Source organism: Rhinatrema bivittatum, chromosome 4 (assembly GCF_901001135.1).
Source record: "Rhinatrema bivittatum chromosome 4, aRhiBiv1.1, whole genome shotgun sequence".
NCBI lineage: Eukaryota > Metazoa > Chordata > Amphibia > Gymnophiona > Rhinatrematidae > Rhinatrema > Rhinatrema bivittatum.
In genome coordinates, this window is record NC_042618.1 from 39918155 (window position 1) to 39931829 (window position 13675).

Below are 13675 nucleotides of genomic sequence, written 5' to 3' on the forward strand. Positions count from 1 at the left end.
CCAGATCAGTCCAGACTCCTGGGATGTACCAAAGCTTCCCTAAGTAGGGTGGGACTGGGAGAGTCCCGCTTGCAGCACACTCGTGCCAAAATTTCCAGCCCCCGGGGATTGGACATCTAAGTGATAATGTCTGGCAAAGGTGCACAATGACTTCCACATAGCCGTCCTACAAATCTCCTGAGGAGAGACCAACTGACACTCTGCCCAAGAAGCTGCCTGAGAGCGAGTAGAATGCGTCCGGAGACCTTCTGGAATTGGGCGACAAATATATGCAGAATTAATCATCTCTTTCAACCACCTCGCAATAGACACTTTGGATGCCTTAAACCCTTTCTTGGCACCAGTCCACAACACAAAAAGATGATCTGACATACGGAAATTATTTGTGACCTCCAAGTATCTCAGCAAGGCTCGTTTGACATCCAGGTATCACAAATCTCTAGTGTGCGCCGCTGCTGGATCTAAGTTTAAGAAGGATGGGAGCTCCACCAACTGATTAACTAGAAAGGAAGACACCACCTTGAGTAAGAAAGAAGGCACAGTCCACAAGGAAATCCTCTCAGCTGAGATTCTCAAAAAGGGCTCCCTACAAAAAAGAGCTTGAAGTTCGGAAATTCTGCGCGGCGAACAGATAGCCACCACAAAGTGAGATCCTTTAAAGTCACCTGCTGCAGAGACTCGAAGGGGGAGTGGGGGGGGGAGCTCCACAAGACCACATTTAGGTTCCAAGACAGGCACGCAGTGTTTCACGCCTCGAAGAAAACAGACAACGTCCGCGGATGCACTGAAAGCAATGCGTCACGAACCTTGCCTCGGAAGCAACCTAGTGCCACCACCTGAACCTTAAGTGAATTAAAGGACAGCCCTTTTGCCAAACCATCTTGAAGGAAGGCCAAAATATGGCACACAGACACTCTTCTGGGGTCCACCGTCCGGCCGGAACCCCAGGAATCAAAAATGCTCCACACCCTCTCGTAGGATAGAGAGGTGGAAGGCTTTCTAGATTGCAAGAGCGTAGCAATGACCGCGCTGAATAAACTTTTTCCTTCAGACGCCGCCTTTCAAAAGGCAAGCAGCTAGACACAGAATTGATCTGCCTAATCGAAACAAACTGGTCCCTGATGCAGTAGGTTCGGCAGAAAGGCAAGCCAAAGAGGACCATCCACCGCTAGGTTGATCAAGTCTGCAAACCATGGACGCTGTGGCCACTCCGGCACCACCAGAATCACCGGGCCTGGATGAACCTCTATTCTCCAGAGAATTTTGCCCATCAGAGGCCAAGGAGGAAACACATACAGCAGGACTTCCATCGGCCAAGGCAAGACCAAGGTGTCTGCCCCTCTTTCTCTCCGCTGACTGAAGAAACGCAGAGCCTTGACATTTCGGAAGGTCGCCATTAAATCCACACATGGAGTCCCCCACCAACGACAAACAAGGGACATTGCCGCCTCGGACAGCTCCCACTCCCTGGGGTCCAGCTGCTGGTGACTTGGACAATGTGCAAGCGGATTTTCTAAGCCCGCTATGTGCGAGGCTGCCAGATGCTCCAGATGCTGTTCTGCCCACTCCATCAGAAGCTGAGCCTCTGAATGTCTCTTGGTGCCTCCCTGGTGGTTGATATAGGCCACTGCTGTCGCATTGTCCAACAAGATCCTCACCAAGGGGAGAAATGCTATCAAGGCCAGACGTGCCGCCCTGGTCTATAGCCGATTGATGGAACAGGAAGCTTCCTCCGGGAACCATCGGCCTTGTACCGACTGATGCTGACATACCGCTCCCCAGCCGAATAGGCTGGCATCGGTAGTAACAACCATCCAGATTGGAACATCTAGATCCACGCCGCGACTCAACTTGTCCCGGCGGACCCACCATGAGACTGGACCATACAGGCTCCGGTAGAGGGAGAGGTAGTTGATAACGCTCCGACATTGGGTCCCAGCGAGACAGTAAGGCTGATTGCAGATCATGTGAGCAAATGCCCAGAGTACCAATTCCAAGGTAGAAGCCATAGACCCGAGAACTTGTAAATAATCCCAGTCTCTGGGAACCTGTTTGGTTAACAACTCCCGAACCTGAGCCTGAAGCTTGGCAATGCGCTGCTCAGTAAGGAACACTTCCCGTCTTCATGTCAAAAAGCATCCCCAGGAATTCCAGACTCTGGGAAGGAACCAGATGACTCTTGGCTAAACTGACAATCCATCCTGGTGATCGGAGATGACTGAGGATCAAATCCACCGCCGTCCGACAAAGGGATTCTGAATTTGCTCGAATCAACCAGTCGTCCAGATGGGGATGAACTAGAACACCCTCCCTTCGGAAAGCCGCAGCAACTACAACCATCACCTCATTGAAAGGGGAGACTGTAGAACTGAAAGTGATCACCCAGAATCATGAACCTCAGATATTGTTGATCTGATCGGATTCCGATGTGTAGGTAAGCCTCGGTTAAATCCCGAGAGGACAGAAACTCCCCTTTGTGGACTGCCACAATTATGGATTGCAGCGTCTCCATCCCGAACCACAGAACCTTCAGCGCCACGTTCACCTTCTTTAAGTCTAGGATTGGGCGGAAAGTGCCTTACTTCTTTGGAACAATGAAGTAAATGGAGTAGCATCCGGATCCTCGTTTATCTGGAGGGATGAGGACAGTGGCTTCCAACTGATGCAGACAGCTGACTGTGGTCCTCACTGCGAGTTCCTTGCGCCAAAATGAGCAAGGGGACACGAGAAATCGGTCTGAGTGGCCGAGCAAACTCTAAAGCGTAACCGTGCCTTATCACACTTAAGACCCCCCCCGGTCCGACATGATCTTGGTCCACTTCTAGTAAAACAGAGATAGGTGTCCTCCTATCTGTGGAACCGAAGAGTGGACCAGCCTTACCTCAGAGGACTTGGCACCACGCCTTCCTGGGAAGATCCATCCCTGCTGGGTCTACGACCTCGAAAGGACTGAGACCAAGACGGCTGATGAGTGGAAACTTGTCTCAGAGCTGGACCTGAGGGTCTGGGCCATCGGAATCTTCGATTCTCCTTCAAGCAGGAATGAGAAGATGGGAAACTCTTGCCTTTTTGCCTGTCCTCAGGCAACTTATGGACCTTATTCTCCCCCAGAGACTTGATCATTTCCTTAAGAACCTTGCCGAAGAGTAACTTTACCATAAAAGGCAAAGATCCCAACTGCGCCTTGGAAGAAACATTAGCTGACCAATTTCTCAACCAGAGGAGGTGCTTGGCTGACACCGCAGTCCGAGAAGAGGACCTGGAGGTGGTCATACAAGGCATCAGCACTGTATGCCACGATGGCCTCCAGCCGTTCTGCTTGGAGGGCCTCAGCCTCCAATAAAGACTTGTCGCCTTGCAGCTGCTGAACCCAGCGAAGACCGGCTCACAGCATGAAACTGCCACATATGGCGGCCCGAGTGCAAAGCGTGGAAACTTCAAAGATCTTAGAAACATACAGAAACATAGAAATGACGGCAGAAGAAGACCAAATGGCCCATCCAGTCTGCCCAGCAAGCTTCCCTCATTTCTTCTCCCATACTTATCTGTTTCTCTTAGCTCTTGGTTCTAATTCCCTTCCACCCCCGCCATTAATGTAGAGAGCGGTGATGGAGCTGCATCCAAGTGAAATATCTAGCTTGATTAGTTAGAGGTAGTAGGGGTAGTAACCGCCACAATAAGCAAGCTACACCCATGCTTATTTGTTTTTACCCAGATTATGTTATACAGCCCTTATTGGTTGTTTATCTTCTCCCCTGCCGTTGAAGCAGGGAGCTATGCTGGATATGCGTGAGGTATCAGTTTTTTTCTTCTCCCCTGCCGTTGAAGCAGAGAGCTATGCTGGAAATTCGTGATGTATCAGTCTTTCTCCCATGCCGTTGAAGCAGAGAGCCATGCTGGATATGCGTCGAGAGTGAAGTATCAGGTACATTTGGTTTGGGGTAGTAACCGCCGTAACAAGCCAGCTACTCCCCGCTTTGTGAGTGCGAACCCTTTTTTCTTCTCCCCTGCCGTTTAAGCAGAGAGCTCTGCTGGATGTGTGAAGTAAAAGTTTTTCTTTTCCCCTGCTGTTGAAGCAGAGAACTATGCTGGATATGCATTGAAAGTGAAGTATAAGAATGGAGTGGTCAAGCTAGTTGAAAGGCATCAGGAATAGAGGAAGGTGGAGGTAGTAATTTGGATATTTGGTTTGGGGTAGTAACCGCCGTAACAAGCCAGCTACTCCCGTCTTTGTGAGTGCAAATCCTTTTTTCCACATTTCCTCTTGCTGTTGAAGCTTAGAGTGATGTTGGAGTCACAGTAACCATGTGTATGTTTATTGACTAAGGGTATTGTCTCCAGGCAGTAGCCATCATTCTGGCGAGTCACCCACTCTTCATTGGCGGCCTCTTGACTTTATGACTTCTTGAGGTTACCTCCAGTTTTCTATCCTGAAGATTGTTTAAAGCCACTGCTCCAGTGACCAGAATGATGGTCGCCTTGTTTACCACAGAAACTGCAGCATCTACCTTTGGAACCTTGAGTAGGTCGAGCGCCTCCTGAGGCAATGGATACAAATTGTCCATTGCCCTGCTGACCTTCACACCGGTGTGCGGAGTATCCCATTTTCAGACTAGAAGAGCACTGACCGAACTATGGAACGGGAAGGACTTTGCGGGACCCCGGAAGCCAACCATGACCGGGTCCACCGCCTCCAGATTGGAATCCTGTGGCGGGACCTCAATGTCCAACTCCTCCAACACCACTGGAATAAGTGGGCTTAGCTCCTCCTTATGGAACAAACAGACCACCTTAGGGTCATCACCCTCGAGGGACGTACCCTGCAAGAGGGACAGATCCGGATCCAGTGGACTGACCCCAGGCCTGGATGGTCAAGGAAGAATCTGTGGGTGCCACAGCCCTCAAGAGCTGCCAGACCCTAGGGGCCCCCATGGCCACAGAGGTCCTGGACTGTTTGGCAGGCTGCCCAGGGGTTTCTCTTTAGACACACCCCAACACGCAGCCTTCCTTGCCTTAAAGGCCTTATGGAGCAGGAGCAAGTCCTCCGAAGCCAGCAGCGCTGAATGACGCTGGCACAGGCAACACAGAAGACACTGCCCGTGTTACCTATGGTGCTCCCCGATGGCCTCCCCCCCCCCCGGGGAGGCATTGGGAGCAAAGGCCGGTGTGGGAAAGACGCGACTGTGCGTCCCTGCAGGAAAAATAGGCTGCCCCACGTGGCATCCACAAGCAAGACTAGGACCCCCCAACCCCTCCTTGGTTAAGCACCATATGGGAGAGAGGCTGGAGGAAGCAGAGGAGAGAAGAAAATAAAAACTCTGATGTTGGGTGCCAGAAGACGGGGCCAAAGAAAGGTGAAAACACTCTGCCCCCGAAGGAAAGAAACAAACCTTTCACTGTAGTTGCTTTTGTTTTTTTTGGCAAACTTTAACAAAGGAGAAAGGGGCACTTTCCTTAAAAGAGCAGCAGGCGACAGGTTGTGAAGATCCCACATGACGAGTGATCCGAGATCTCCGGGTATCAGCACTGTCCGGCCAGGGATCTGAGCAACACAGGGTTCCCGATCCCCTGCTCTCAAACCTTACACACCAGAAGGGATGACCCCACCAGGGTCTAACAATCTTCTGGGAAGCGCAGACAGAAGCCTATGTGCCCTTTCGATTTCTTTTTTTTCTGAACAGACTGCAGGCTTTGCATCTCCACCATCTGCTGGAGTCCGAGAAATACTAGGGACTGCAGGTGGCACCTTCTCAAGTGGCAGTGGCAGTAAAACTTTTGTCTTACTCCATCTGTTGGAGGGGAGGCAAAACCCAGGAGTCTGGTCTGATCTGGATACATACAGGGAACTACCTTTAGCTGGAAATCTTTTAAACCTAACCGGCTATATTTGAATATAATAGGTAAGGAAACAATGAAGGATAAGAATTATCTTCTCTCAAGTACAAATAGTGAGTTACAATTGAAAGAATACTTATGATTAACAGCGAAAACATTTTTAATCAATTTTAAATATATTATACAAAATTTAAAAAATACAAAAATTTACAAAATGCATAACATACAAATTTGTACTACAAACATCGCTCGATTCATATCCCAGCACATAAAAAGTGCAATAAAAACTAGCACAAATGCTCAAACTGATCACATTCACAACTTTCCATACAACTTACAATAAAAAAACTGATTTAATTCACAACAATATGTGGTGTCAAATTTGATCAATGAAAAAGTTGTAAATCTTCTTCCAACAACTTTATAGGACCTTATCACCTTCTTCTCAGGTACTGTATCAGATTCAAAGAGTTGAGAAAATTTTTTACAAGTAGTCCCAAATTCTCAATTTTTTCTTTTCCCTTCTTATATTCCTGACAAAGAATTCGTTTCACCCTACTAACAGAGGGCTTCCTCAGAGGGAAATTTTCAAGATGTAACCATACCTAATCTTGAACACAAAGCCAAAATGCATAATGCAGAATTCAAAGAAGTCCTCCCATAAGATATAGTATACTTGGATTTTCAGAAGGCGCTTGACAAAGTTCCTCATGAGAGGCTTCTAGGAAAAGTAAAAAGTCATGGGATAGGTGGCGATGTCCTTTCGTGGATTGCAAACCGGCTAAAAGACAGGAAACAGAGAGTAGGATTAAATGGACAATTTTCTCAGTGGAAGGGAGTGGACAGTGGAGTACCTCAGGGATCTGTATTGGGACCCTTACTTTTCAATATATTTATAAATGATCTGGAAAGAAATACGACGAGTGAGATAATCAAATTTGCAGATGACACAAAATTGTTCAGAGTAGTTAAAGCACAAGCAGATTGTGATAAATTGCAGGAAGACCTTGTGAGGCTGGAAAATTGGGCATCCAAATGGCAGATGAAATTTAATGTGGATAAGTGCAAGGTAATGCATATAGGGAAAAATAACCCATGCTATAATTACACAATGTTAGGTTCCATATTAGGTGCTACAACCCAAGAAAGAGATCTAGGTGTCATAGTGGATAACACATTGAAATCGTCTGTTCAGTGTGCTGCGGCAGTCAAAAAAGCAAACAGAATGTTGGGAATTATTAGAAAGGGAATGGTGAATAAAACGGAAAATGTCATAATGCCTCTGTATCGCTCCATGGTGAGACCACACCTTGAATACTGTGTACAGTTCTGGTCGCCGCATCTCAAAAAAGATATAATTGCGATGGAGAAGGTACAGAGAAGGGCGACCAAAATGATAAGGGGAATGGAACAGCTTCCCTACGAGGAAAGACTAAAGAGGTTAGGACTTTTCAGCTTGGAGAAGAGACGACTGAGGGGGGATATGATAGAGGTGTTTAAAATCATGAGAGGTCTAGAACGGGTAGATGTGAATCGATTATTTACTCTTTCGGATAGTAGAAAGACTAGGGGGCACTCCATGAAGTTAGCATGGGGCACATTTAAAACTAATCGGAGAAAGTTCTTTTTTACTCAACGCACAATTAAACTCTGGAATTTGTTACCAGGGGATGTGGTCAGTGCAGTTAGTATAGCTGTGTTTAAAAAAGGATTGGATAAGTTCTTGGAGGAGAAGTCCATTACCTGCTATTAAGTTCACTTAGAGAATAGCCACTGCCATTAGCAACAGTAACATGGAATAGACTTAGTTTTTGGGTACTTGCCAGGTTCTTATGACCTGGATTGGCCACTGTTGGAAACAGGATGCTGGGCTTGATGGACCCTTGGTCTGACCCAGTATGGCATTTTCTTATGTTCTTATGTACATTTCAATGGACATGCTTCCTTACAACTCCATTGCAATGGATTCCCCAAATCCAGCGATGAGACCAAAAACTTACAAGCCAAAAATCATGGGTCTGGCGTCAATGGTTCACTATGTTTGAATACAGCCAGTTAGATTTAAAGTTATCTGGCTAAAAATAACTGGATAACTTTAAACTTAACTGACTATATTCAAATGAATATAGCTGGTTAACTGGCCACATCAAAAAACTTGGTGGAGCAGGCCTTGACTGCCTAATCGTTCACCCAAATGAGGCCAACCTTGGGCCTGGCAGACTGATTGATGCACACTCCCATCAAGACACACCCCCAAAGAAAGTTGCAAAGTGGAAGGCCTGCTAGATGATCGGTACCCCCTCCTCTGCCCTCAGGTTGTTAAAAATTACTTCTGACCCCTCTCTGCCCTCCCAACCCAACCAGATCCCCTTAAATGAGACTAGGAATTCAGAACTACTATCTGCCTCCTGGTGTATAGAGTATTGGTCCGACACCAATGCTGATCACATAAGTTATCAGTGTTACTGTCAAAACAATACGCTGACAGTAATGATGGTAGCTTATGCAATCAGTACTGTCGTCAGAGAAATGGTACACACCCTGAGAACTGGACACTAGTTTCACCTCCCAGTCATATTTAGGGGAATCCTGCTGGGGTGGTTTAACTTGTCGGGGAGGCAGAGGGTGAGTGGAGGGGGCTGGAGTTAAGTGCACTTCCCCCAGCCCAACCCCAGGTTAAAAATTACTTAACTCCAGCCCCCTCCACTCACCCTCTGCCTCCCCGACAAGTTAAACCACCCCAGCAGGATTCCCCTAAATATGACTGGGAGGTGAAACTAGTGTCCAGTTCTCAGGGTGTGTACCATTTCTCTGACGACAGTACATTTTACAAATTTTGAGAGGGCTTGTGGGGGAGAGGACGTTGGGCCATCAGTCCCAAGCATAGCCTCACTTTTGGGGGAGAGAGGAGATGTGTGGGTGATTAGGCAGTCAGACCCGCTTTGCTTTTTTGTGGACACTTAACCAGCTTTATTTTTTAAATATAGCTGGTTAAGTGACAAGTTATCTGGCCACACATGACTGGATAACTTTAAGACTGCTCTGAGGCAGTCCTAGAATTATCTAACTTAGCCATATACAGTTGAATATTGACCATATTAGCCAGATAAAAAGCTGTTCTGGGGCAGAGCAGAGTTATCTGGCTAAAATTTGGCAAACTGGTGGGGGATAGAATAGAAGAGGGAAGATATTTAAATGCTAAGTTTGGGCTTTAGCCAGACAAATCCTTTTGAATATGGCCACAAAGCATCCAAGTCTTACACAAATTGAAGGCAAAAACACTTCCAAAAGTTCAAAAACCTTGGAAAAAATGAATTTTATAGCAATAAGGTTAATTGTTTTCTCAACTTCAAGAAGAATTTCATTTATAAAATATTTTCTCTCCTTAACGACAAAATGGGGCAAACCCTTAATTTTAACATAGCAGGCCATATTCAATGCTTCAAATGCTTTTTTCAGTGCTGTTCGCAGAGACTCAAGGAAGTGCACTTGGGTCAATTAAATCAGGAGAGGCAGAATATGTCTGAGACACATGGACTGGGAGGATGTAAAACGACATGTTTTAGTCTAAAGAATCAGAGAGAAAAGTGAAAAATATCCCCCAATAAGAAAGTCACACAATCTCCCAAACTGCAGAATGTCCTATCATGGAATCAGCAGCAATCATCCAATTAAATTAACAGTAACATTTATTGCAGGACAGATCAACAATCCAGGAACATAAGAAAATTATTCCTTACCTGCTAATTTTCGTTCCTGTAGTACCAAGGATCAGTCCAGATGGTGGGTTATGTCCCCCGTCCAGCAGATGGAGTCAGAACAGACTTCGAAGGGTGTCGCCATATAAACCAGTGCACCCTCTGCAGGAGCTCAGTATAAAGTATATCAAAGCTCAACAGAATACTGAAGGAGCAGTCTGGATCAAGTATATTTAACCATAAACGGATATTCAACCACAAATTCAACATTAAAACTCAACGTGCGGCAAAACAGCCAACTTGTAGGGAGCTGTGAACACAGAAGTGAAAGTCGAAAAGACACAGCATGCTTCCAAGAGAAAAGAGCAACCCAAGCAGAGCAGGACCAAGAACCCTATAGTGGTGGGCGTCTGGACTGATCCTTGGTACTACAGGAACGAAAATTAGCAGGTAAGGAATAATTTTCTTTTCCCTGTACGTACCAGGATCAGTCCAGATGGTGGGATGTACCCAAGCTTCCCTAAACCGGGTGGGTCCCTGAAAGGCCTGCTTGGAGAACCTGGTCGCCAAAGTGCCCAGAGGCTGTCGACGCCAGGTGAAGACGATAATGTCTCGAGAAAGTGTGCAGCGATTTCCATGTTGCCTCACAACAAATTTCCTGCGAGGAGACGGACCGCACCTCCACCCCCGGAGGCTGCCTGTGAGCGAGTAGAGTGAGCTATGACGCCGCGAGGAGGGATCCGTCCCGCTCCAATGTAAGACACGGAAATGGCGTCCTTTAGCCATCTTGCAATCGTCGCCTTCGAGGCCTGGGAACCTTTCTTCGGGCCCGACCAGAGCACGAACAGATGATCTGAGACCCAGAAGTCATTAGTAGCCTCCAGGTAGCGAAGCAACGTGCGCTTGACATCCAAAAGATGGAGAGACCGTGGTTCGTCTGATGCAAAGGACGGAAGCTCGACCGTCTGGTTCAAGTGGAAGGCTGATACTACCTTCAGAAGGAAAGAGGGAACGGTGCGGAGGGAGACCCCCCCCGAGTCCGTGAATCAGAGATAGGGATCTCTGCAGGACAATGCTTGAAGTTCCGAGATGCGGCAGGCGGAACAGATGGCCACGAGAAAGACTGTCTTGAGGGTGAGATCCTTGATAGTCGCGCCGTGCTGCGGTTTGAAAGGCGGACCTGACAAAGCTCGAAGCACCAAACTGAGGTTCCAGGAGGGGCAGGGGTCCCTCACCGGAGGTCGCAAGTGTTTAGCCCCCTTGAGGAACCGTGCGATGTCAGGCTGGAGCAGGAGGGAAGAGTGGTCACCATACTGTACGAGCGAGCCAAGGGCGGCCACCTGGACCCGAAGCGAATTATAGGCGAGTCCCTTATCCAGTCCATCCTGGAGGAACTGCAGGATCTGAGGTACAGACGCCCTCATGGGACGAGTGCCCTGATTGGAACACCACATCTAGAAGACCTTCCAGACTCATACGTAAGTTACCGAGGTAGACGTCTTCCGAGCCTTCAGCAGAGTCAAGACTACCGCCTCAGGGTAGCCCCTGCGTCTGAGTCGGTGCCTCTCAAAAGCCAGGCTGCAAGACAGAAGAGTTCTGCCTGCTCGAAAAATACCGGGACCTGGTGGAGTAGACGAGGAAGATGTCCCAGCCGAAGCGGACCGTCGATTGCCAACAGCAGTAGATCTGCAAACCAGGGTCGACGGGGCCACTCTGGAGCCACGAGGATCACGGGCCCCTGATGACTTTCTATTCTGCATAGAATTTTGCCCACCAGCGGCCAGGGAGGAAAGACGTAGAGAAGCAGGTGGGGGGGCCACGGGAGGACTAGAGCATCCACCCCTTCCACGCCGCGCTTTCTTCTGCGGCTGAAGAAGCGGGGGGCCTTGGAGTTGAGGGAGGTCGCCATCAAGTCCAAGTGTGGCGACCCCCATCGGCGGACAAGGAGTTGCATCGCTTCGTCGGGGAGGGACCATTCTCCGGGATCCAGCTGTACTCAAGTAGTCCGCCTGAATGTTGTCCACCCCCGCGATGTGTGAAGCTGCAAGGCGGGCTAGATGAATCTCTGCCACTCCATCAGATGCGCCGTCTCATGCAATATGTGCCGACTCCTCGTGCCTCCCTGACGATTGATGTAGGCAACGGTGGTGGCGTTGTCCAAGAGTATCCTGACCTCCCGGTTCCGCACCAACGGAAGGAAATGTAGGAGCGCCAGACGCACCGCTCTGGTTTCCAGGCGATTGATCGGCCACGCCGCTTGTACCTTCGACCACGTCCCCTGCGCGGAGCTTCGTTCGCAGACGGCTCCCCACCCGGAGAGACTGGCAACGGTGGTGACTACCACCCAATTGGGTACCTCGAGGGAGACGCCTCGGGCCAGATGCATCGGATCCAACCACCAACGCAGACTGTCCTTGGCAACCTGCGGGAGAGGAAGCACCATCTGATAATCCTGTGAGACTGGTTTCCAGCGTGAAAGGAGAGCCGCCTGCAGGGGACGTAGATGTGCAAACGCCCAGGGCACGAGGTCAATGGTGGAGGCCATCATGCCCAGGAGCTGAAGGTAGTCCCAGGAGGTGGGTTCTGGCAATGCAGGAAACCGCCGTATGTGTTCCCGCAAGGACTGGGCTTTGTCCGGGCGCAAGAAGACCTTGCCCTGACACGTATCGAAGCTCGCTCCTAAGAAGTCCAAGTGTTGAGAAGGAACGAGGGAGCTCTTGGAGAAGTTCACAACCCAGCCCAGGGAGCGAAGCAACTGGACCACCCTGGCTACCGACGACTGTACGTGGGCAAAAGACTTTGCGCGTATCAGCCAGTCGTCTAGATAGGGGTGAACGAGAATGCCCCCTTCTCCTCAGGGCTGCCGCCACTACCACCATGATCTTGGTGAACGTTCAGGGAGCGGTCGCTAACCCGAAGGGAGGGGCCTGGAACTGAAAATGTTGATCCAGGATCTTGAAACGGAGGAATCGCCGGTGAGCCGGAAGGATGGGTATGTGCAGATAGGCCACCGTCAAATCCAGAGAAGCAAGGATCGCAGCAGTGCATCCCCCTGATGCACTACTGCGATTACTGAGCATAGTGTCTCCATGCGGAATTGGAGGACTCGTAAGGACTTGTTGACCTCCTTTAGATCCAGGATGGGCCAGTAGGAGCCATCCTTTTTGGGCACGACGAAGTAGATGGAATAATGGCCCGAGCCCACCTCGCCGAAGGGGACGGGAAAAATGGCCCCTATCTTCTGCAACCGGTCCAGAGTTTGCTGTACCGCTCTCCTCTTGAGGTCCGACCCACAGGGGGAAAAGAGGAACCTGTCTCTCGGGGGGCGGACAAACTCCAAGGCGTAGCCGTTCTTTAGAGAATCCAGGACCCACTGGTCTGAGGTGATGCGAACCCACTCCTTGTAGAAATGCGCAAGTCGACCCCCGATCCTGGGAGTGGAGGAGTGGGCGAGGCTGGCATCATTGAGTGGACTTGGAGAGGTTCCCCTGTCCTGGGCCTGCGCCCATGAAAGGACCGGGGCCAGGACTGGGACCTGGAGGAAGGTGTTCGAGGTCCCGTCTGCCTGTAACTCCTGTAGCGCCGCTGTGCTCTGGCCCTGGTCCGAGAAGTGACAAAGGACCGGGAGGTACGATGTCTGTCCTCAGGGAGGCGGTGAACTGCATTCTCACCCAGGGACTTGATGATCTGGTCCAGATCCTCGCCGAAGAGGAACTTGCCCTTGAAGGGTAGAGAGCCCAGGCTTGACTTGGAAGAGGCATCCGCCACCCAGTTACGGAGCCACAAGAGACGTCTTGCCGCGACTACCGAAACCATGGACCTCGCCAATACTCGGAATAGGTCGTACAAGGCATCCACCCCGTACGCATGGTGGACTCCAAACGATCCGCCTGGGCAGCTTCCTTGGGAGGCAGGTCTTGAGAAGTAAGAAGTTGCTGAACCCAGCGAAGCCTGGCTCTCTGCGCGAGCGAGCTACACATGACCGCTCGCATCCCTAGAGCTGAGACTTCAAAGACTCTTAAGGAAGATCTCCAGCTTGCGGTCCTGAGTGTCCCGCATTGCCGTGCCGCCCGTCACCGGGATAGTTGTCCTCTTGGTGACCGCCGATATCGCCGAGTCCACCTTTGGCACCTTGATGAACT

General features: G+C 49.6%; 1 protein-coding gene across 1 annotated transcript in view; it reads right to left on the reverse strand.

The window, feature by feature from the left end:
• CDC42BPB (CDC42 binding protein kinase beta) overlaps positions 1-13675 on the reverse strand; it is a 412316-nt gene that overhangs the window by 39064 nt on the left and 359577 nt on the right. The gene's annotated exons all lie outside the window — the stretch shown is intronic.